Raw genomic sequence first — 25,651 nt, forward strand, 5'->3', positions numbered from 1 at the left:
TTTACATAAGAGACTTTTAAATACAGTTGCTATCAAAATAGATTACACCATTAAAAATTCTAGTTGAATGGCCAAAAGACAAATCCTTTAAATTTGACTAAAATTTTTAATAAAAAAAAAAAATTTAGAGATCTCTCATTCTAAACAATTATCTTATATTTATGACAAGATCAGTTTTTTTTTAAAAGATACATAATAGTGTCATGACTAGGCTTAAAAATTCTCTTAACTAAATTGAAAAACAAAAACAAAAAGCTAACCTAAAACAAAGTTTAAAATCCTTTATGAAAAGTCCCCGAGGGAATAACAACAGAAGCCATGCTGCCTTGTTCTCTAATAGACAAAATTCCACACTTTTACTGCCATTGCCTAGGTTTCATTCCTGGTCAAAAAATCCTACTCATTTAATATTTGTGTGACTTTTAATGTTTTGGGGGTACCCATTTGTTATTAGTCATCTTCCCTTCTACAGATAGCTTTTGATTTCCTGTCTTCCTCTTTCTGAGAAGACATCTAGACTTGTGGCCCCTTATGTATACATGGTCAGCTATAAAACTGAGACTCTAAAAACTATGGCCAAACAAAAATGTGGATTATATATGCTTCATTTATTATTGAGAAAACTTTTCCTTTTCCTTTTTTCTTTTCTTTTTTTTCTTTTTTTTTGAGACGGAATCTCATTCCATCGCCCAGGCTGGAGTGCAGTGGTGTGATCTCGGCTCTCTGCAACCTCCACCTCCTGGGTTCAAGCGATTCTCCTGCCTCGGCCTCCCAGTAGCTGGGATTACAGGGGCCCACCACCATGCCCAGCTAACTTTTTTGAATTTTTAGTAGAGACCGGGTTTCACCGTGTTGGCCAGGATGGTCTCAAACCCCTGACCTCAAATGATTCACCCACCTCGGCCTCCCAAAGTGCTGGGGTTACAGGCATAATCCCAGCCACCGCACCTGGCCAACTTTTCTTTCTTTAAGCCGTCTTTGAGATGGTTCTAGATCTTATGAGGACTGCTTTGTACCTTTTATAGATGCCTCATGCATCCTTGGTTAAGTCATAAGGTTAACCAAGTCTTAACTTTAAAAGGTACCTTTAGTTTAAACAACAAACAAATAATCTTCATGTTTGTTGATGTATAGACTACTCAAAAAGTTCACTAAAATTTCTGATATAAACTACAAACCAGAAAAATTATCAGATTGCCACTATCTGCTCTCACTTCATCTAAAGATGCTTCCAGCCCAACATCTAAAAATCTTCTCAACTGGCTGCCCTCTGGACTCAAAAACTGACTTTACGGTTTATTCTAACCATTAATCTTTATTTTTATTTTGTTTCCATGGAAATGCCTCTTATCCGATTGTCAAATAATATAGAAGCCTGACTTTGGTGAAAGTCCGTCTATAACATCACTGCCTAAAATGAGATACAAGTATTAATATTAACTGTTTAACTGAACTGGCCTATTATCAGGACTTAGAGACTTACTCAAATGGCTTAAAAGACAACCCACCAACCCAACTTCTGATTGAGAAACTTCTTGAGGAAGTTTCATACTGGGGAATGTTGGGGGTCAGATAACAATACCCAAAACTGAAGGCCTCAGAATCAGTCTCAGAAACAAAAATTTTTTTCTGACCTTTCCCTGCCCTCCTATCTCTCAATCACATTCTCTCCCAGGGCTAGCCATAGAAACTAAAATTGCTCTTCCCCAAGGCAAGTCATAGAAATCAGAACTCCTCCCTAAAGCTAGTTATAAAACCTAAAAAATATATCTCTAAGTTCCCCTCCACCTTTCTAGATAAAAACTGGCTATAAAACATTATCTGACCTATTGGGTCCTGCCCCACACCCAGAAGGAAGGAATGGATGCTCAGAGAGGCCAAGAAAAATCTAGACAGACAGGCCTTGATGGGTTTCCCCACTCAGTGTATTAGCATTATATCATACCCCTTTCCTCCAATCATGTTTCTGTATGACCGTCCGTATTTTGTTGAACCTAAACATAAAAATAGATAATTTCCCCTGTATCTTTGGGTCTTCATTCTGAAGGCTCCTGTGTATACACGTTAAATTCATTTATATGCCTTTTCTCCTACTAACCAATTGCCTCATGTAACTGATTTTTTAGCAAGCCTTAAGAGGGCCAAGAGTTCCTCTTGACCCCTACACCAGGAACATGAGAACATGAGAGAAAAGGAAAAACATAGTTTTTAAAAAGATGCAGGGAATCTGAAAACAGTATCAATAAACATGGGTGACCTCACAGCTCTACCAAGAAACAGCCCTACTTAACATGTTAGAAGTATTCTGCTTCTCCCTTAGAGCAAATAGGTCTTTCATTATAGTTTGTCTTAACTGTGTTGAGGAGTTTTTGTTTGTTTTGAGACAAGGTCTCATTCTGTCACCCAGGCTGAAGTGCAGTGACAAGTTCTCAGCTCACTGCAGCCTTGACCTCCTTACCTCCTGGGCTCAAGCAATCCTCCCACCTCAGCCTTCAGAGTAGCTAGCACTGCAGACGTGCACCAGCACACCTGGTTAATTTTTGTATTTTTTGTAGAGCCAGGGTTTTGGCAGGTTGCCCAGGCTGGCCTCAAATTCCTGGGCTCAAGCGATCCTCCTGCCTCAGCCTCCCAAAGTGCTGGGATTACAGGCATGAGCCACCATGCACGGCAGAGGAGTTTTCTTAAGGTTACAGGACCTTGAGCACTTCTGAAATTTAAAAACTATAAAAACAATGAGAAATGACCCACATTGGTTTTATTCTGTATCACCAGCCTAATTCTTCACCATTTTGGGTTATGTAGTCAGTTAGCAACAGCCTATTGACTATGAATTTGGTATAGAGCATTGTACTAGGGAATAAGAACGTACAAAACAACCAAAAAAGACAGACCCTGCCCTCAGAGAGCTCATAATTGCACTGGAAACACAGACATGCAATCAGTAATATGATTTGCAAATACATGTATGATTTTCAAATATATACTAACATATTCACAAATATGCATGTATGCATATATGTGTATGTATTCACAAAATGCTCACTCGAATAACTAAATGACAAAGATAAGATTTTAAGTGTCGGTAAGGATTTATAGCAATTACAATTATCATAAAATAATGGTGGGAATGCAAATTTGTATAATCACTTTGGAAAACTGTCAGTATCTACTAAAACTGAATGAACATATATACACCCTATAGCCCAGGAATTCCTCTTCTAGGTATGTACTCGACAGTAATATACATATATGTTCTTCAAAAGATATTTACAAGAATATTAATAGCATCATTATTCACAATAGTCAAAAGCTGGAAATAACGCAAATGGCCCTCTACAATAAAGTGAAAAAGTTATTGTGGTATATCCATTTAATGAAAAAGTATACAATTATGGAAATGATAAAACTACAAATACAGATAATAACATGAATAATTTCTCAAACAAGGCTGAGTTTGAGTAGAGTTAAGACAGTATTAGGAGAATGTTGACAGAAAGAAATGATAAACAAGACTGTACAGACCATATGATTCCATTTATATCAAGTATAAAACCAGGCAAAACTAATCTATGATATTAGAGGTCAGGTGAGCAATTACCCTCAAGGGAGTAGTGACTGGAAGGGAGCACAAGGGGAGTTTCTTGGGTGCCGGGAATGGTCTGTTTCTTAATCTGGGTACTGGTTACATGGGTATGTCCACTTTGTGAAAATTAATTGAGCTGTACACTTATAATATGTGCCCTCTTCCATATGCATGTTATACTTCAATAAAATTTACATGAAAATATACATCTTTATATACCCCCAAATACAAATACATTCAGGATAAATGAACAGCCCACCATAAATACCAAGGAATCCTATATGTAGGAATAAAAATACTATGTGTAGAAATACGTAGGAATCAGAATCAAATGGGGCATAACTAAGAAGATATCTCAGGGCAAGGTTGTAGTTAGGTTTTGAAGAAAGAGCTTACAAATTGGAGGGAGGAGTGGTGAGGAGTTTAGGGCCGTTAAAAAGATGTTTTCAAATGAGATAAATAACACATATAGAAGCGCTAGTCATGATATGGCTTGAGTTGTGACTTTTTTTTGTAACTTAGAGAAGTATAAACTACAAAACTAATATGGGCTTTTGACTTTCTGTTCTTCTTACTCTGGATTCCTGTTACAGTGCAGTATTGTGTCAGACCACGACCCCCTCCCCAAGAGCTGGTAGCAAGTCTTACTCATCTTTATAGTACTACCATCTGAAACAAAAGCTATGAAACCTCAGATAAAAAATGCTTATAGTTTTTGTTAACTAATAATGAATAAGTAACTGGCAAATTAATCAAATAGGTATATGGAAACCGTCTCGTACTGGTTTTGTGTCTTGTGTATTGTTTAAGTTAAAATCATAGAGTTGGGGATGTCAGAAATTTTCTGAAGTCGACCACAGTTCCCAGCTGTGGCTTAGTAAGCAAGGAAAACCAAGGATTTCTCCTTCTGATCCAGCAGTCGGCACAATGCCAGGTGAGTCAGTGACCAGTAGAGCAGGTGGTGACACATTCTAATCATAGCCCGGTTCTAGGCAAGCAGCAGCTGCTAGGAGTTCCTGCTGGCCTCAGTAAGTTTTCCAGGCCCCGCCAGCCAAGAGCAGCCCTAGTTAAAACCTGCCAGCAGTTTTCCCATCTGTCGGCCTCATGCTATGTGTGACACTTCACACATCTCACCCCAAAGTGCACTGGGACTCTTGCTCCCCATCTCTACTAAAAATACAAAAATTAGCTGGGCATGGTGGCGCACATCTGTAATCCCAGCTACTCGGGAGACTGAGACATGAAAATCTCTTGAACTCAGGAGGCGGAGGTTGCAAAGAGCTGATATGGAGCCACTGCATTCCAGCCTGGGCAACAGAGCAAGACCCCGTCTCAAGAAAAAAAAAACAATAGGCAGAAGTGGCTTAGCACACAGTATTACGGCCATCTTCCCCCAAGCTTTGACTACAGCAACCAATGTGAGGCTTAGCTCTGCAATGAGACCCAAATCACAGCCACTTCATGCTGATCATCAGTTCTTTGCTACCTCCACAGTAATTCTAGGGTTCATGCCAGCCCTGGGGTAGGGGTCCTTGGGGGAGGGAAAAAGGGTGCAGGCTACAGTGAGTCAGAATTCTAAGGGAAAACACTAAGTGAGGAAGCTGTGAGGGCCTTCTTAATAACTGGCTTCCTGAGCTGCAGCTGGAAGTCAGAGCCCTCTGGTTATGGACATTGGATTTTTCATATCCCAGAGAATGGTTGTTATGGTTTTTTTCTCTCTGAGAGGCCAACGCAAACATTTTCAGGGACTCAGAAGGGTACATTGTGTCCTCCCTAATTCTCAGTGACTCCTGCTAATTTTCCTTGAGATGTAATGGAAAGAACCCTGGACACATTATCAGGCTGGGTTCAAACTCCATTTCAGCTGCACTTCTCCATTCTAGCTGTGCCACTCCCGGCAAATTAGTTAGTTCCTCTGCTGATAAAATAGTGTCATCACAAAGCTCAATGATAAATACTATCTTGGTCTCCACCATATGTCAGGCACTGCTCTAGCTGCTCATTCTGGATTTACCTCGACCCTGTTGGGTAGAAGCTAATATTACTACCCTTTATACTGAAGGAAACCAAAATATTTCACTCTAAAATATATTTCCTTGACATACTTCAATATGGCTATTCAGAATGGCTGGAAATACAAGAATAGCTAAAAAGCTTTCTTTTGTGGGGAATATACGAATCTGTAGAGAAAATCTGCATGGATGCAGCCAGGCTGTCTCTGAGGCCCTCCCTTGTTCAAAAGATGAAGTGAGAGTCTGACACCTTTCAAGGCCTGAAAGAAACATTCACTAGTTCTCTGAGGACTGCTACCAGTGAGGTTTCTTTTACATAACAAAACTCCCTTTGTTAGCTAAGCCTCCTCTTCTCCTCCTCCCATAACCTGTCTTGCCACTGTAACCTGATTTCCACCATAACTTATTTTGGCCATGCTCTGAGATCACATTCTTTCTGTAGCCTCAAGATTATATATAAGCTTCTGTACCCCATTAGAGGGTTGGAGTAATCATTCTGTGTTTTTCCCTCAATGCACACGAATAAATTTCTATGCCTTTTCTCTTAATAATCTGCCTTTTGTCAGCTGATTTTTCAGCAAACCCTCATGAGGCCAAGAGGCAGTTTTCTCCTGGCTCCTATGACACAGATGAAGAAATGAAGCACAGAGAGGGCATGCAACATTCCCAAGGTCACACAGCTATTAGCAGGTGTGAAGTTTGAACTCAGCCAAACTGGCTCCAGTCCTGACCTTTTAACCACCATCTCCCAGAAGGTCAAAGTGCCTGCGAAACATGGAGATGGAACTTAATACTTTACTTACTTTACTTTTTGAAAGGTAATGTGGTGCAATAAAAAGAACTTGGGTTTTAGAGTCAGACTAACTAAATCCTATTTAATTGCTGTGTGATCTTAGGCAAATTACATCATTTCTCTGAGTCTCAGTATCCTAAAAATGAAGTTGCAATCATAATCCATACATTAGAGGGCTGCTGGGATATGTGCATTTACCAGCACCAAACCTGGCACTTGATGGGTACTCAAGTAAACATTAATTTTAATCCTCTTCCTAGGCAGGCATATGTAGAACATTGAAATACTCTTCTATGAGTATCCTAACATGTTAAGCCTTTATTCCTTCTAATAACTTAAAGAAACAAACAGGACAAATAAAAGCCATCCACTTATAGTGATAGAGATAGGAGATAGCCAAGAGTCCCTGGTGAAACCCCACCTTCAAGCCTAAAACAGTCTGAAGGCTGAAAAACCAGACTGCTGGTCCCCGATGAAGCCTGCCCTGTCCCGACTGATTCCTTCTGAATAATGCCCACGTGCTCACTGGGAAGATTGGGTGGAGTCTCAGGAAGTTCGTGCCATTTGCAGGGGGAAGGAGCCTGGCCGCTCCTGTTCCTGGGTGGTGACCTGGGATTCAATCTGTGAGGCGAGAAATCTGCTAGCAGGACTCTCGCTTTGCCGAGAGTTATTTTTCCTTCTTTCTTTTTGCCCAATAAATTCCATTTTCCTCACCCTTCTATGTGTCTGCGAGCCTAATCTTTCCTGGTCATGTGACAAGAGCCCGGTGTTAGCTGAACTAAGGAGAAAGTTCTGCAACAATAGTATCTCAGGTTCTCTCTGAAACTTTCCCGGGACTTTTTTCTGATGGAAGGAAAATAAGAAACAGGAAAGATGTTTAAGGAAGCGCCCATCCCTGTAATAAATGATACCAAATAAGATAGAATGGGCAGCTGGAGTGATAGTCATCTTGTTAATGTAATCAACTAGTATTCTGCCAAATTCCTCTTTATTTTTTTTTTCAGGTCAGACGGGTAATGTGCCAACGTCTAACAAGGTTCAAGGGTGGCACATCTCACACATGCATGTGAACACCCAATCGTCCTGCTCATGAATTATAAAGGGATCTCCAAATTCCTCTTTAGTTAACTAAACCTACTGCAAAGTTGATTTAACCTCTGAGAAACTGAAATGCCGCCCTATGATACAGCATTTTAAAAAATTTTCTCTCAAATCTCAAATGCTTTGAGACAAATCCACTTCTTTCTTTCATCTTAGGGTAATAAAATCATTATTCAAACCCTGCAAAAGCATGAATCTCATTTCCTTGCCCCTACCTCTACTGAGATATTTTACCAATTAATATTTACTATACAGAGTGGGCCTGTTTCAACATTGCACTCCAGAAAGCCTTTTACTAAACTATTTTCTTGAGAGCACAGTATCTTGCCATAAAGACAATAACTCCCAAGATCTTTTTTCATAACCTCTGTTAGAATGTAAATCACAATAGCAAATATGCACTGACACAAGTACCCTGTAGGTTAAGTTGCTTACACCTGACTAGGAATTGCCACAAAACCCTGATCAAATTTGTCAGGTTTGACGTAGGATTCTAAGACTTAAATTAATAGGCAATATTTTCAATATCTCCCTGGAACTCCCAAAGCTATATCTGAGAGAATGATAAAAATCCATGAAATTAATTTCATCCTCAAAATCAAAGCAGCTGCATTAATAATTAACTTAATACATTTCAAAGCCATCTCAATTGTGCCTACAAATCTAGCACAGATTGAGATCAAACCTGGAACACAATTCAGTTTTCTAAACCATGAATTAATGTTGATGAAGAGTGAAACTGCTGACCCAAAAACACCTATTATATTAACCATCATTCACATGATCAGCAGCAGCATCCTGTCCTTTGCACAAGAAGTAGACACCTACCGACTCACTTTTTAGAAGGCTCTGTCCTTGAAATATTTTGTCTGTTAGAATGTTGAACTTGATCCAGACATCTTTACTCAATTTCAGTTCTGATCAACATTTTCAAGGACACTAGCCAGGGTTAAATGAGCCATCTGTGACCAAGAACTAAAACAAAGTTAACTGTTTTACCACGAAGTCAAGCACTTTACCTTGATCCAATAAACATCTACAGAATTACGGTGAATCACACTGATATGGTTTAAATCTGAGTCCCTACCCCAATCTCATATTGAAATGTAATCCCCAATGCTGAAGGTGGGGCCTGGTGGGAGGTGACTGGATCATGAAGGCAGTTTCTCATGGTTTAATAACACCCCCTTTGGTGCTATCATAGCACTAATGAGTTCTCATGAGATCTGGTTGTTTAAAAGTGTGTGGCACCTTCCCCCTCTCTCTCTTGCTCCTACTCTGGCCATGTAAGATGTGCCTGCTTCCCCTTTGCCTCCTGCCATGATTGTAAGTTTCCTGAGGCCTCCTCAGAAGCAGAAGCTGCTATGCTTCCTGTACAACCTGCAGAATCATGAGCCAAATCATAAACCTCTTTTCTTCACAAATTACCCAGTCTCAGGTATTTCTTTATAGCAATGCAAGAATGGACTAATACAGAAAATTGGTACCAAGGAGTGGGGCATTGATATAAAGATACCTGAAAATGTGGAAGCAGCTTTGGAACTGGGTAATGAGCAGAACTTGGAAGAGTTTGGAGGCGCAGATGAAGACAGGAAGATGAGGGAAAATTTGGAACTTCCTAGAGACTTATTGAATAGCTGTGGTCAAAATGCTAATAATGATATGGACAGAGATGGCCAGGCTAATGAGGTCTCAGATGAAGATGAAGAACTTATTGGGAACTGGAGCAAAGATCACTTTTGTTATTCTTTAGCAAAGAACTTGGAGGCAGTGTGCCCCAGCTCTAGGGATCCGTGGAAATTTGAACTGAGAGTGATGATTTAGGGTATCTGGCAGAATAAATTTTTAAGCAGCAAAGTGTTCAGGAAGTAGTCTGGCTGCTTCTAACAGCCTATGCTCATACACATGAGCAAAGAAATGACCTGAAACTGGAACTTATATTTAAAAGGGAAGGAGAGCATGAAAGTTTGGAAAATGTGCAGCCTGGCCATGTGGTAGAAAAGAAAAAGCCCAGGGTCCCACTGTCCCAGGCAGCCTCTAGACACTGTTCCCTACATCCCAGCTGCTCCACCTCCACCCATGGCTCAAAGGGGCCCAGCTACAGCTCAGGGCACTGCTCCAGAGGGTGTAAGCCATAAACCTTGGAGGCTTCCAAGTAGTGTTAAGCCTGCAGGTGCACACAGCGCAAGAGTTGAGGGTTGGCAGCCGCTGCCTAAATTTCAGAGGATGTATGGAAAAGCCTGGATGTCGAGGCAGAGGCCTGCTGCAGGGGCAGAGCCCTCATGGATAACCTCTACTAGGGCAATGCAAAGGGGAAATGTGAGGTTGGAGACCTCACACAGAGTCCCCACTGGGGCACTCCCTAGTGGGGCTGTGAGAAGAGGGCCATTGTCCTCCAGACCCAAGAATGGTATATGAACCAGCAGTTTTGCACCCTGCACCTGGAAAGGCTGCAGGCACTCAACGTCAGCCTGTGAGAGCAGCTGCAGAGGCTGAACCCTGAAAAGCCACAGAAGCAAAGCTGCCCAATACCTTGGGAGCCCACCCCTCACACCAGTGTGCCCTGGATGTGAGACATGGAGTCAAAGAAGATTATTTTGGAGCTTTAAGATTTAATGACTGCCCTGCTGAGTTTTAGACTTGCATGGGGACTGGAGCCCTTTTCTTTTGGCCAATTTCTCCCTTTTGGAATGGAAGTATTTACCCAATGCCTATAATCCCATTGTATCTTGGAAATAACTAACTTGCTTTTGATTTTACAGGCTCATGGGTGGAAGGGACTTGCCTTGTCTCAGATGAGATTTTGGACTTTGGACTTTTGAGTTAATGATGAAATGAGGTAAGACTCTGGGGGACTGCTGGGAAGGCATGATTGTATTCTGCTCCTACTTCAGCCATGTAAGACGTGCCTGTTTCCCCTTTACCTTTTGCCGTGATTGTAAGTTTCCTGAGGCCTCTCCAGATGCAGAAGCCACTATGCCTCCTGTATAGCCTGCAGAACTGTGAGCCAATTAAACCTCCTTTCCTTATAAATTACCCAGTCTCAGGTATTTCTTTATAGCAGTGCAAGAACAGACTAATATACACAGGAAATCAGTTTCACAACTACTACAGAGCTCCTCAAGTATAACCTAAGGATGCGGAAGAAAACTGAATGAAAGATCCACTACTTCATCATTATTATTTCAGAGCTGTGATTGGAACCATGTACTTAACTACAAGCTATTCAGAATCACAGGATAATAGATGGTCCCTGAATTTATTCAGGGATTTAAATTTATGGCATAGTAGAATAAAAATTACACACTTCCCTTAAGAAATAAAATATTTGTCCATCCCAAGGAAAGAGGAGCATATTTTATTCAACCTTGATGAGACCAGATTTCAGTGCAGCTCAGTATGTCATGGTGGGTATATTCATTTTTTAGGACTACCATGACAAATTATTACAAACTTGGTGGCTTAAAACAACAGAAATGTATTCTCTTACAGTTCTAAAGTCCAGAAGCCTAAAGCCAAGGGATCAGCAGGACCATGCTTCCTGTGAAGGTTCTAGAGATGAATTCTTCCTTACCACTTATTAGCTTCTAGTGTATCTTGCAATCCTTGGAAAAGCTTGGGATATAGCGCCATCACTCCAACCTCTGTCCCCATTGTATATGGTCTTCTTCCTTCTGTGTCTGTGTGTCCACTCCCCATATGAAGACACCAGTCATTGGATTTAGGGCCCACTCTAATCCAGTATGACCTCATCGTAACTAATCACATCTGCAAAGATTCTAGTTCCAAATAAGGTCACATTCTGAAATTCTGGGTGGATGTGATATTCTGGAGGGCACTATTCAACCCACTACAGTGGGCACTCTCAATTGGTTATGGTGCCAAAGAGTCACAGCTCTTAGCAGATTAATCTCCTATAAGGCTTCTTGGTTCCACATAAAAGTAGGAGACTGCAAACCGTTTCCCCTCCAGGTCTTCACACTTTAGCGTAATTTGGTAGTCTATAAGCAATGCCCAATTTAGAGCAGTATACTAAACATGTGCAATTTTGACCTTCTTTTATTTGCCAAAATATCTTAACTCTTGACAAAAGTTAAAATTGACATAGAAAGCAGAAAAAGCAGCGATTTAAACTAAAACTCTTTTAAAATGTTGACCAAACATTAATTCACACTAGCCAAAGAGGAAGGTAATTCTAATGTTCAGCCAAATTGTTAACAACTTTATAGCAGTGGTTTTCCAAGTATGATCTCTAGACAAACTGCATAGGCATCATCTGGGAACTCTTAGGAAATGCAGAATCTCAGCCCTCACCCCAAATCCATAGACTCGGAAACTTCATTCTAACATTATTCTCCAGATGATTCATGAGCTCTGTTCTAAAACTCTGATGCCAAAAGTAAAAGTCTAACCCTCCCATATAATTCTATACTTTCTGGCAGGAATGGGTATTTGTTTTGCTGAGGGCTGATAGGGAATGTTAAACACATACACACTTGCACATACTGGTCCTTTGCCTTCCCACAGAGTGGCAGCAGCTTTCCAAATGAACAAGCTGTTTCCATGACACCAAATCCTTAATTTGAAGCAGATACACCAACCACCCAGGAGCGTGATAGCATGAAGCACCATTTCATATTTATTTTGTTTCTCTCTTCTTTTTTTTTTTTTTTTTTTTTTGAGACGGAGTCTCGCTCTGTCGCCCGGGCTGGAGTGCAGTGGCCGGATCTCAGCTCACTGGAAGCTCCGCCTCCCGGGTTTACGCCATTCTCCTGCCTCAGCCTCCCGAATAGCTGGGACTACAGGTGCCCGCCACCTCGCCCGGCTAGTTTTTTGTATTTTTTTTAGTAGAGACGGGGTTTCGCCGTGTTAGCCAGGATGGTCTCGATCTCCTGACCTCGTGATCCGCCCGCCTCGGCCTCCCAGAGTGCTGGGATTACAGGCTTGAGCCACCGCGCCCGGCCTCATATTTATTTTATTTAGGTTCTTGGTCTCAAACATCTCCTCCTTGAAAAAGAAATCTCTGTGAAAAAAACACTAATATTTAAAGCAACACTTTAATTGGCAAATGTGTCCCCTTTTTTTGTCCTGTAAATAGAGCACTCTGAATTATTCTGTTAAGTCCCTTTTCATGATTAATCAATCTGAGATAATAATATGAATGACTAGTAAATTAATTATACTACTATGAGTATACAGTCTGCCCATCTAGTGAATGTTTTCCTTTTCTCCATCACAGTTCAAGGCCATTTTATTCTTAATATATTCTTAAAATTCAATTTATTCTTTGCTGTTAACATGTATCTTTCTGTCACTCCTCTGAACAAATAATGGAAAAATTCTCCATTTTGCAGCATCTATACTGAACAATATCCTGACATGAGAGAGGCAAACTCAGGAATGTGACTAAAAGAAATTTATTTGCATTAACAGCAGCATGGAAAGACGGTGAATCGAGTCTAGCATGTCCTGAACAATTCTTCTTTAAATGTTTATCTCCACAGCTTTTCTAAATTAATTTACCAACCGACAAATTTAAAGGGAAACAACGGTGTGTTGAATGCCAACCAGTTAAAAATGGTCAAGACTGTTCTGCAGGGAACAGATCAAACTCAAAAGTACAGAAAGGACCCATGTTCAAAGAGGGCAATTAAATAAGCACATACTTAATATGGCTCACAGTCACAAAACTGCAGGCTCAGGTGCAAATCAGCTTCACTGTCAGAAGGTTCAGGCAGGAGCTGTTAGAATTCTTCACAGCATTTTAGAGCCCAGGACACCTACCAGGCTTTCACCCACCTGCTCACACACCAGATAAAATTTGAGAAAAAGAGAGCGTTGCTTGAATGCATAATTCCCAAATGCTTAAGGCAAATAAAGGTCTGAATCTGAGGGATTCACCCATTCCTTGTTCCTATGCTTCTGAGGTTCAGCCATTCAGTCCCAGGATTGTAGGGTACGAATCATTGCTGTAAATCACTTTGGATTTCTAAATATATAAGGACAATTTAAGAGAAAAAACAAGGTGACATTCTTTCCACAACCTTCAAGAGCTGGCTCTGTGACAAGAATCAGCACCAGGGGAACCCAGCCATGAAAAAGAAGAGGTAGCCCAGAAAAAAATCCCTTCTAGACAGAAGGATAACAGGAAATGGGATAAAGGAGCAGGGAGTGAAGCAAGGACTGACAAAACAGAGCTGAGCTTAGTGCTCAACCAGCTGCCTCTCTATCATGTAAATTTCTCAAGGAGTTACATGAGCTGCATTTGCTACACAGGTGTTGTAGCTGCCCTCTCATCCCACATCTCCATGAGGATGTGGCCCATGTCTATTTTGTTGATAGTTGTAGCTCCAGCATTGAGTACACTGATAGGCATTAGTAGGAGCACAATGTACATATTTAATGGAATTAACTGATTAATTAATGAAACAAAAATGTTCCCAGCAAAGTCTATCAAATACTATTTTTGTAGAATTACCATTATAATTATAAAAATGATACCTGTATTTTTCTGGGGAGGTGTGGGAAAGAACATTTTTCCATAGACAAAATAAAATCACATATTGAAATGGAAGAAAAAATTTAAATCTCATTAAAGGAAACAATTGTGTTCTCCTAATAAAATATTATACATAATATAAATGCAAACATAAGCATGAAATAAGTCAGGATTTTTGGGTTTTAGTTTGGCTCAATAATTTATCCAGCATTGATAGCCTAGCTGAACAAAAAAACTAGGCCAGCTAAGCTAGTTACTGAGCTTTGATCAAAGTTCCTGCACAATATTTTTGCCTCTGTATTTCACAATAACATTCAACTTCCCCTGGTTCCTCAGATTCAAACATACTATGGAAGTTGATGGTGGTGATGAGTAAATTTCCCTGGATGGATGAACAAAACAGGTTTATGAACCAATTTGCAGCAGCAATTAACAAGCATATGAAGAAGATACTGACTAGAATATATGAAAGAGGCTGGGAAAGTATTTTTAGCACACCAACATGCAGTAGAAATGTAGGAGGGAGTGAATCTTGGCAGTGTAAAAGGTCTAATTGTGTTGCAGATGCTCTACTATGTGAGAAATCTTAATAGCTCTTACACCATCCCAAATCCCTGACCCAGCCCCAGGCTCATTCGGCATCCAGTAACAGAATAGATGGAGCTACACTCACAGCCCCCACAGCAAGCAGATGGAGAAGCAGCAGCAGGATTCTCTATGGGGGAGGTTGATGCCCAATTCTCCTTCCAGCCCTAAAATCCTATAGGAACCTGCATTGCCCAGGACACAAAAGTAGACCATAATAAAATGTTGTGGCTTTCCAATCCCTCTGTCACACCTTCCCAAAGTCAGGATGTTTCTAAAGGGTACTACACATGGGCTCTGCACTTCTCTGCTACCCTCCTGATGCAGTCTCTGTGAGAGCTCAACCATGGATGTCATCAGAGCTCAGGTCTTAGGCCCTGCTGCTCACCGCAGATCAGACAAAGAGGTTACCTCCTGTCTCTGTCTGCACAGGGATGACTGTTCATAACTGCTGTTCAGGCCACACCAGATGTAGCAGATAGCAGCCTGACCCTATCACCTCTGGCTCGCACCATTCCTGGACATGTCTACTGCCTCCTACTCCTACTGCCAGCACCTGCAGCTTTCCACCTGAGGGCTTTCTCATATGAGGGCAGACAGGAAGTGCCAGGGAGTTAGTTACCCCAGGAGTAGTTCTCAGTCAGAAATGATGGAATTGGAGGATAAAATCCCTAGCTTCCTTGCCCTTTGGATGGAATAACTCTGAAGCATGTTTTATATTATCTCTCAGATGCCCCTAGTAAGACTGAGCTTCACCCACAGTGGTGATCTGCCCAATGGTTGGCATTTGTTACAAAATATACTTTCGTGTTTTATAACACAGGCCTCATTTCCAAGCAAGGAAACACTGGAATTGCTTTTGTTCCCACACAGACAAGTACTAAAACATTACAATTTTCTATGAAACAGGAAGTGTGGCAGGCATGTCAGAGACTGCTCATGTAACCTCAGGCCTTACCATTGTAAGCTGGCTGACTGCCAGGTGCCAGCACCTGCAGCCCTCCACCTGAGGGCTTGCTCTGGCTACCAGAGCCCACTTTGCCACCTGCAACATGCTAGAAACAGCAGGGAGTTGATGCACTCAGGAACAGCCCTCAACCTATGACTGAGTGGGATAGCTCTGAAACACTTATTCCACGCTGGCTCTCAGTATTCCTAGTGGAATCATGCTCCAGTTACCCATGATGTTACTTTGCTTGATAACACTCCCTTCCCTTCCCCTTCTCCTTCTCCTTTCCCTTCCCCTTTCCCCTCCAGTCTCCTCTTGTCCCCTCCCTGTGTCCTCCCTTCCCTTCCTCTTTTCCCACCCCTCCCTCCCCTCCCTTCCCCAATTCACTTCCCCACTCTCCTGTCAGCGTTTCCTGGGATCAATTTCCAAATTAATTACAGTTGCCCCTTGCTATCTATGAGGGATTGGTTTCAGGACTTCCCCACAGATACCAAAATCCACAAATGCTCAAGTCCCTTATATAAAATTGTGTTGTTTTTCCATATAACCTATGCACATCCTCTTGTATACTTTAAATTATCTCTATATTACTTATGTATAATGCCTAATACAATGCAAATGCTATGTAAATAGCTATACTGTCTTGTTTGGGGAATAAAGACAAGGGGGAAAAGTCTGTAAATGTTCAGTAGAGACACAATTATCCCTTTTTTCTGAATATTTTTGATCCACAGTTGGTCAAACCTACTGATGTGGAACCCACGGATATAGAGGGCTGACTGTACTTGTACTGGTGTCTTAGCCTCAGGGTCTGCTTCTAGGGAAAGATAGTAAGATAGGGAAGAGATGCAATTCCAAATGTCTGTGACTCTAAATGTCAAATAAGCCTCCAGAGAAAGACAGGAACCCTTAAATCCCTAAATTTTGTTTCCTACAAAGATTAGTGTGAAGGTAAAATGAAGCCCTTGGAGTTCCAAGGCCTCAGGATTGTATACCAAAAAGTTTATCTCTAAGAATATTTCTGAGCCCAATACTAAGTTACCAAAGATTCTCATCGACTCTGGCCCTTCAGCATTTCTTTTGTATCTATTCCATAGGGTATAATGAACTTCTTAAAGGAACCTGCCTGGTCAAAATTTTTAAAAATATTTGTTTTTATTTTTGTGGGTATGTAGTAGCTATATATATTTATGGGGTACATGAGATGTTTTGATACAGGAATATAATGTAAAATACGCAAATCATTGATGATTAAGTATCCATCCCCTAAAGCATTTATGCTTTGAGATACAAACAATCCAATTACACTCTTTAAGTAACCTAAAATGTACAATTAAGTTATTATTGACTATAGTCACCTGGTTGTGCTATCAAATAGTAGGTTTTATTCATTCTTTCTATTTTTTGCACCTGTTAACCATCCCCATCTCCTCCCAGCCCCCCTACTACCTTTCTCAGGCTCTAATAACCATCCTTCTACTCTCTATTTCCATGAGTTTAATTGCTTTGATTTTTAGATCTCACAAAAAAGTGAGAACATGTGATGTTTGTCCTTCTATGCCTGGCTTATTTCACTTAACATAATGATCTCCAGTTCCATCTATGTTGTTGCAAATGACAGGATCTCATTTTAAATAGCTGAATAGTACTCCATCATGTATATGTACCACAAATTGTTTATCTATTCATCTGTTGGTAGATGCTCAGATTGCTTCCAAATCTTGCCTATTGTGAACAGAGCTGCAACAAACATAAAAATGTAGATACTTCTTCAATATACTGATTTCCGTTCTTTTGGGTACATACCCAGCAGTGGGATACCTGGGTCATGTGGTAGCTCCGTTTTTAGTTTTTTGAGGAATCTCCAAACTGTTCTCCATAGAGTTGTACTTATTTACATTCCCACCAAGAGTGTACAAGGGTTCCCTTTTCTCCTCATCCTCGCCAGCATTTCTTATTGCCTGTCTTTTAAATAAAAGTCATTTTAACTGAGGTGAGATGATATTTCCTTGTAGCTTTGATTTGCATTTCTCTGATGACCAATGATGTTGAATACCTTTTCATATGCCTGTTTGCCATTTGTATGTCTTCTTTTGAGAAATGTCTATTCAAATCTTTTGCCCACGTTTTGATTGGATTATTAGATTTTTTCCTACAGAGTTGTTTGAGCTGCTTATATATTCTGGTTATTAATCCCTTGTCACATGGGTAGTTGCAAATATTTTGTCCCATTCTGTGGGTTGTCTCTTCACTTTGGGGATTGTATCCTTTGCTGTGCAGAAGCTTTTGAACTTGATGCGATCGTATTTGTCCATTTTAGCTTTGGTTGACCGTGCTTATGGGGTATTACTCAAGACATTTTTGCCCAGACCAATGTCCTGGAGATTTTCCTCAATGTTTTCTTGCAGGAGCTTCATAGTTTGAGGTCTTGATTTAAGTCTTTAATCCATTTTTATTTGATTTTTGTATATGGTGAGAGAGAGAGGAGTCTAGTGTCATTCTTCTGCATATGCATACCCAGTTTTCCCAGCACCATTTATTGAAGAGACTGTCTTTTCCTCAGTGTATGCTCTTGGCACGTTTGTTGAAAATGAGTTCACTGTAGGTGCGTGGATTTGTTTCTGTGTTCTCTGTCCTGTTCCATTGATCCATGTGTCTGTTTTTATACCAGGACTATGCTGTTTTGGTTACTGTAGCTGTAGCATAATTTGAAGTCAGGTAATTCCTTCAGTTTTGTTCTTTTTGCATAGAATAGCTTTGGCTATTCTGGGTCTTTTGTGGTTCCATATAAATTTTAGGATTGTTTCTATTTCTGTGAAGAATGTCATGGTTACTTTGATAGGGATTGCACTGAATTGTAGATTGCTTTAGATACTATGGACATTTTAACAATATTGATTCTTCCAACCCATGAATATGAAATATTTTCCCATTTTTGGTGTCCTCTTCAATTACTTTCATCAATGTTTTCTAGTTTTCATTATAGAGATCTTTTACTTTTTTGGTTAATTTCTAGCTATTTAATTTTATGGGTGGCTATTGTAAATGAGATTACTTTTTAATTTTTTTCACATTGTTCATGTTGGCGTATAGAAATTCTACTGAATTTAGGCTGGGCGCGGTGGCTCAAGCCTGTAATCCCAGCACTTTGGGAGGCCGAGACGGGCGGATCACAAGGTCAGGAGATCGAGACCATCCTGGCTAACATGGTGAAACCCCGTCTCTACTAAAAAATACAAAAAACTAGCCGGGCGAGGTGGCGGGCGCCTGTAGTCCCAGCTACTCGGGAGGCTGAGGCAGGAGAATGGCGGGAACCCGGGAGGCGGAGCTTGCAGTGAGCTGAGATCCGGCCACTGCACTCCAGCCTGGGCGACAGAGCAAGACTCTGTCTCAAAAAAAAAAAAAAAAAAAGAAAGAAATTCTACTGAATTTGAATGTCGATTTTGTATCCTGCAATGTACTGAAATTGTTTATCAGTTTTAATAGTTTTCTTGTGTAGTCTTTAGGTTTTTCCAAATATGAAATCATACCATCTACAAAAAAAGGATAATTGGACTTCTTTCCAATTTAGATGCTTTTTATATGTTTCTCTTGTCTGATTGCTCTAGCTAGTACTTCTAGTACTATTTTGAATAACAGTGGTGACAGTGCACATCACTGAAGTGTTCCAGATGTTAGAGAAAAGACTTTCATGTTTTCACCATTCAGGATGATACAAGCTGTGGGTCTGTCATACACTGTTTTTATTATGTTAATGCATGTTTCTTCCATCCTTGGTATTTTGAGGGTTTTTATCATGAAGGGATGCCGAATTTTATCAAATTCTTTTTCAGCATCAATGAAAATGAGACTCTTGTTCTCTTCCCTTACTTTCTCTAAAACAAACGGAGGCAGAGACTCTTGTTCTCTTCCCTTACTTCCTCTAAAACAAACGGAGTTTCTGTCTCTGTTCTGAGCCACTTACAGCTGGGGGTGAAGTAACACCAGCAACCCTGTGGTCACCAGTGCTATGACTGCACTGGGTCTGACCTAAAGCCAGCACAGCACTGGGTTTCACCCAAAGCCTGCTGTAGCCACTCCCTGGTTGCTGCCTATGTTCGCCCTCCCTCCCCCAGCACCCAGAGAAGCTCTCGACACCACGCTGCTGCTGCCGCAGGGAAGTGGGGTAGGCATCAGTAATTCAGAACTATTTTTTCTATCTCTTCACCGTCTCTTTCAGTGATATGAAATTATAACCAGGTACTATGAATGCTCTGATTTTTTGTTTTTCTGAAGATGTTTTTTTCTGTGTAGTTGTTAAATTGGTGCCCTTGTTGGGGGGATGATCGGTGAAGCATTCTATTCCACCATCTTGGCCACCTCCCATCTGCCTAGTCGATCTTATAAAAGTCTTAAGTAGTGCCAGGCGTGGTGGCTCACGCCTGTAATTCCAGCACTTTGGGAGGCTGAGGCAAGCGAATCACCTGAGGTCAGAAGTTCAAGACCAGTCTGACCAGCATGGAGAAACCCTGTCTCTACTAAAAATACAAAATTAGCCAGGTGTGTGGTGGCCTATGCCTATAATCCCAGCTACTCAGGAGGCTGAGGCAGGAGAGTCGCTTGAACCTGGGAGGCGGAGGTTGCAGTGAGCCAAGATCGCGCCATTGCACTCCAGCCTGGGCAACAAGAGCAAAACTCCATCTCAAAATAAATAAATAAAATAAAATAAAATAAAATAAAATAAAAAGTTTTGCCGGGCGCGGTGGCTCAAGCCTGTAATCCCAGCACTTTGGGAGGCCGAGACGGGTGGATCACGAGGTCAGGAGATCGAGACCATCCTGGCTAACACGGTGAAACCCCGTCTCTACTAAAAAATACAAAAAACTAGCCGGGCGAGGTGGCGGGCGCCTGTAGTCCCAGCTATTCCGGAGGCTGAGGCAGGAGAATGGCGTGAACCCGGGAGGCGGAGCTTGCAGTGAGCTGAGATCCGGCCACTGTACTCCAGCCTGGGCGACAGAGCGAGACTCCGTCTCAAAAAAAAAAAAAAAAAAAAAAAAAAAATAAAATAAAATAAAATAAAAAGTTTTAAGTAGTAACATATACTTAGAAAATATTAAAACACTATACCCATGTGTTCTTCACCTTTCAAAGTGCTCTTTAACAAAGTTGTCATCTTTTATTCTTATTACAAAAGTAATACAGGCTCATTGTAGATAATTTGAAATAATGTGCAAAATTAGGATCATGCTATATAATAATACTTTAAAATAAATAAAATATTTATTATTTTAAAATAAATACAGCTCTCAATTTGCCATAATCATTAGGGCTGGGGAATCACGAATAATATTAAAACAACAAATAATATACCAAAAAACCCATCCATCGTTTTGTTTTTTCTTTAAATCTCATCCTTCTCCACTTTGATGAATCCATTTTACATGAACTGTTTTTTTTTTAACCTAAGTAGACTGATTAAAATGTAACAACCTTTTCCTTCTCTGCCCACCTTTCTAAGAACTGTTAATGAACAGTAAACTGGTCAATCAGCAGGGTCAAAGAGCAGAGAAAAGTAACAGAGGCGAAGCTGATGGAGATGATAACTAGCTTCTTTAGATAATCAAGGCTGATTGTGCATTCACTTTCCCATGAATGTCTAAAGCTGTGAAGGGCAATTACCAAGTGCATTAAGAGAAAGGAGCTCTATCTTGCTTCTTTTGTCTACTCTGATCTGTTGAGCTGTTACAGACCTCTTTCTGGGAGTTCTTTGTAGTCAGTACATGGAAGAAAGAAGGCCCCCAACAGATGTGCTCCTGAATTTGTTGAAAGATTGGAAGATATCCCCTCTGAAATAACAGTTAACAAGAACTAGCAAATAAAATAAAATAAAAGAGCTTGCATATAAAGAGTAGATGCCTCCCCAGTAGACAACTCATCTAAAAGAACTCTTAATGACACTGGTTACTGATAAAAGAGAATGATTTTTGAAACCCAGAGGCAGAGCAAGATGGCAGAATAGAAGGCTCCACCAATTGTCCTTCCCAAACCCCACCGCAAGGACATAATGTTAACAACTATCCACACATAAAAGCACATTCATAAGAACCAAAAATCAGATGAGCACTTACCTTATCTGGTTTTAACTTCATATCACTGAAAGAGACACTAAAGAGACAGAAAAAACAGTCTTGAATCAGCAACACCACTCCTCCTCCATCCCCACAACAGCAATGGCATGGTGTGGAGAGCATCTCTGGGCACTGGAGGTGGGAGAGCCCAGTAATTGTGAGGCACTGAACTCAGTGCTCTCCTGTTATAGCAGAAAGGAAAACTGGACCAAACTCTGCTGATGCCTACCCACAGAGGAGCATTTAAACCAGTCCTAGCCAGAGGGGAAAAGCCAATCCCAGTGGTCCAAACTTGAGTTTAGCAAACCTCGCCACCACAGGCTAAAGTTCTCTGGGGTTCTAAATAAACTCGAAAGGCAATCTAGGCCACAAGGACTGTAACCCCTAGGTGAGTCCTAGTGCTAAACTGGGCAAAGTGACAGTGGACTGGGGCATGTGACCTACTGAGACATCAACAAAGGTGACTAAAGGAATGTTGACATCACCCGTCCCCTAACCCCAGGCTGCACAGCTCACAACTCCAAAAGAGACCCATTTCTTCTGCCTAAATAGAGGAGAGAGAAGAGTGGGGAGTATTTTATCTTGCATATTGGATACCAGCTCAGACACAGCAGATAGGGCACCAGTCAGAGTTCTGAGGTCCCCTCTCCAGGCCCTAGCTCCTGGACAAAAATACACACCATGGGCCAGAAGGGAATCTGCTACCTTGAAGGAAAGAACCCAGTCCTGGCACCATTCATCACCTACTAACTGAAGAGGCCTTGGGCCCTGAATAACCAGCAGTGATACCCAGGTACTATGTTGAAGGCTTTGGATGAGAGTCTGAGACTTGCTGGCTTCAGGGGAGACTTAGCACATTCCCAGCTGTGGTGGCTATGGGGCAAGAATCATTTTGCTTGACAAAAGCAAAGGGAAAAGTAAAGTGGACTTTCTATTGCACCTAAGGTACCAGCTCAGCCACAGGAGAGTGGAGCATCAAGTGGGCTCTTGGGGATCCCAATTCTAGGACTTGGCTCTTACACAGCATTTCTGGACCTGCCCTGGGCCAGAAGGGAGCCCAGTGCCCTGAAGGATGGGTCCCAGGCCAGGCAGCATTCACCACAAGCTGATTTAAGAGCCCTTGGGCCTTAAGGGAACATAGGCGATAGCCTGGCAGAACTCCCTGTGGGCCTGTGGTGGTGATGGCCACAGGGAGAGGCTCCTCTGCTTTTAGAGAGGAAAGGGAAGAGTGGAAAGGACTATGTCCACTGGTTTGGGTGCCGGATCAGTCACAGCACAATAGAATACCAGGTAAACGTCTAATATTTTTTAATCTAGTCCCTGGCTCCCGGACAGCCCCTCTGGAACTCCCTGTGGCCCGGAGAAACTCAATGGTCTAAAAGAAAGGATACAGACCTGGATGCCTTTGCCTTATGCTGACTGTAGAGCATTTCAGGGCCTTGAGCAAACATAGGCAGTAGCCAAGAAGTGGTTACATCAGACTTTGGGTGAGACTTGAGTGTGCTGGCTTCAGGTCATACCCAGCAGTCATAGTGGAGGTGGCCACAGGGGTGCTTGTGTCACTCCATCATCAGCTTAGGTGACTCAGAACAGAAAGAGAGACTTTGTTTTAGACAACGTAAGGGAAAAGAACAAGAGTCTCTACCTAATAATCCAGAGAATTCTCCCAGATCTTATCCAAGACCATCAAGATAGTACCTTTGCAAGTCTGTAAGAACCACAGCAATACATGGCTTGGGGTATCCCCTATAGTAGATATAGCTTATATCACAACACCTAAATCCTTACAAATATCTAGAAAGCTTTCCCAAGAAGGAAGGGTACAAACAAGCCCAAATGCAAAGACTACAATGAATCCATAACTCTTCAACACCCAGACACAGATGAACATCTACAAGTATCAGGATGAGCCAAGGAAACATTACCTCACTAAATGAACTAAATAGGCCATCAGGGACCAGTCCTGGAGAAACTGAAATATCTGATCTCTCAGTCAGAGAATTCAAAATAGCTGTGTTAAGGAAACTCAAAGAAATTAAAGATAACACAGAGAAGGAATTCAGAATTCTATCAGATAAATTTAACAAAGAGATTGAAATAATTTAAAAGAATCAAGTAGAAATTATGAAGCTGAAAATGCAACTGGCATACTAATGCACCACAGTTCTTTAATAACAGAATGGATCAAGCAGAAGGAAGAATTAGTGAGCTTGAAAACAGGCTATTTGAAAACACACAGTCAGAGGAAACAGATAAAAAAATAAAAAACAATGAAGCACACCTAAAGGATCTAGCAAATACTTTCAAAATGACAAATCTAAGTATTGTTGGCCTTAAAGAAAGGGTAGAGAAAGAGATAGTGGTAGAAAGTTTATTCAAAGGGATAATAACAGAGAACTTCCCAAACCTACAGAAATATATCAATATCTAAGTACAAGAAGGTTATAGAACACCATGCAGATTTAACCCAAAGAAGACTACCTCAAGGCATTTAATAATAAAATTCCCAAAGGTCAAGGATAAATAAAGGATCCTAAAAGCAGCAAGAGACAAAAAACAAATAACACACAATGGAGCTCCAATATGCCTGGCAGCAGACTTTGAGTGGAAACCTTACAAGCCAAGAGAGAATGGCATGACATATTTAAAGTGCTGAAGAAAAAATACCTTTACCCTAGAATCATATATCTGGTGAAAATATCCTTCAAATATGAAGGAGAAGTAAAGATTTTCCCAAACAAAAGCTGAAGGATTTCATCAACACCAGATCTGTCCTACAAGAAATGCTAAAGGGAATACTTCAATCAGAAAAGAAAGGACGTTAATGAGCAATAAATAATCACCAGAAGGTACAAAACTTACTGGTAATAGCAAGTACACAGAAAAATACATAATATTATAACACTATAATCATGATGTATAAACTACCCTTATACTAAGTAGAAAGATCAAAGGATGAACAAATCAAAAATCATAACTACAACAACTTTTCACAACATAGTCAGTACAATAAGATATAAATAGAAACATAAAAAGTGAAAAAAAGTGAGGGGACAAAGTAAAGGTGTACGGCTTTTAATAGTTTTCTTTTTGCTTGTTTGTTTATGCAAATAGTGTTACGTTGCTATCAGGTAAAAATAATGGGTTATAAGATAGTATTTGCAAGTTTCATGGTAACCTCAAAACAAAAAACATGCAATGGATACACAAAAAATAAAAAGCAAGAAACTAAAACATATCACCGGAGAAAATAATCTTCCCTAAAAGAAAACAGGAGGAAAAGAAAGAAGGAAGGGAAGACCACAAAACATTCAGAAAACAAATTATAAAATGGCATATGCAAGTCCTTACTTATCAATAATAACATTGAATGTAAATGGACTAAACTCTCCAATCAAAAGACACAGGCTGACTGAACGGATTAAAAAGGCAAGACCCACTGATCTGTTTCCTACAAGAAACACTATCTAAAAAAGCACACATAAACTGAAAATAAAGGGATGGAAAAAAACATTCCATGCCAATGGAAACCAAAAAAAGAGCAGCAGTCACTATACTTAGACCACACAAAATAGATTTCAAAACCAAAACTATAAGAAGACACAAAGAAGGGCACTACATAATAATAAAGAAGTCAATTCAGCAAAAGGATATAACAAGTTTAAATATATATGTGCCCAATATTAGTATACACAGATATATGAAGCAAATATTATTAGAGCTAAAAAGAGGGATACTCCAATACAATAATAGCTGGAGACTTCAACACCTCATTTCAGCATTGGACAGATTTTCCAGACAGAAAAACATCAGAGAAACATCAGATTTAATCTGCACTATAGAACAAATGGATCTAATAGACATGTACGGAATATTTCATCCAACAACTTCAGAATGCATATTCTTTTCCTCAGCACACGGATCATTCTCAAAGATAGACCACATGTTAGGTCACCAAAAAAGTCTTAAAACATTCCAACCCAGCCATCCCATTACTGGGTATATACCCAAAGGATTATAAA

At 40.6% G+C, this 25,651-nt stretch overlaps 1 non-coding gene across 1 annotated transcript; it reads right to left on the bottom strand.

Annotated features, from left to right (window-relative positions):
* Nucleotides 1-7,391: 7,391 nt before the first annotated feature.
* Nucleotides 7,392-7,494, bottom strand: LOC114675257 (small nucleolar RNA U13). Its single transcript, XR_003726341.1, has one exon. It is a non-coding gene; the product is annotated as a small nucleolar RNA U13 (small nucleolar RNA).
* Nucleotides 7,495-25,651: the final 18,157 nt, after the last annotated feature.

This window comes from Macaca mulatta, chromosome X, assembly GCF_049350105.2.
Source record: "Macaca mulatta isolate MMU2019108-1 chromosome X, T2T-MMU8v2.0, whole genome shotgun sequence".
Lineage (NCBI taxonomy): Eukaryota > Metazoa > Chordata > Mammalia > Primates > Cercopithecidae > Macaca > Macaca mulatta.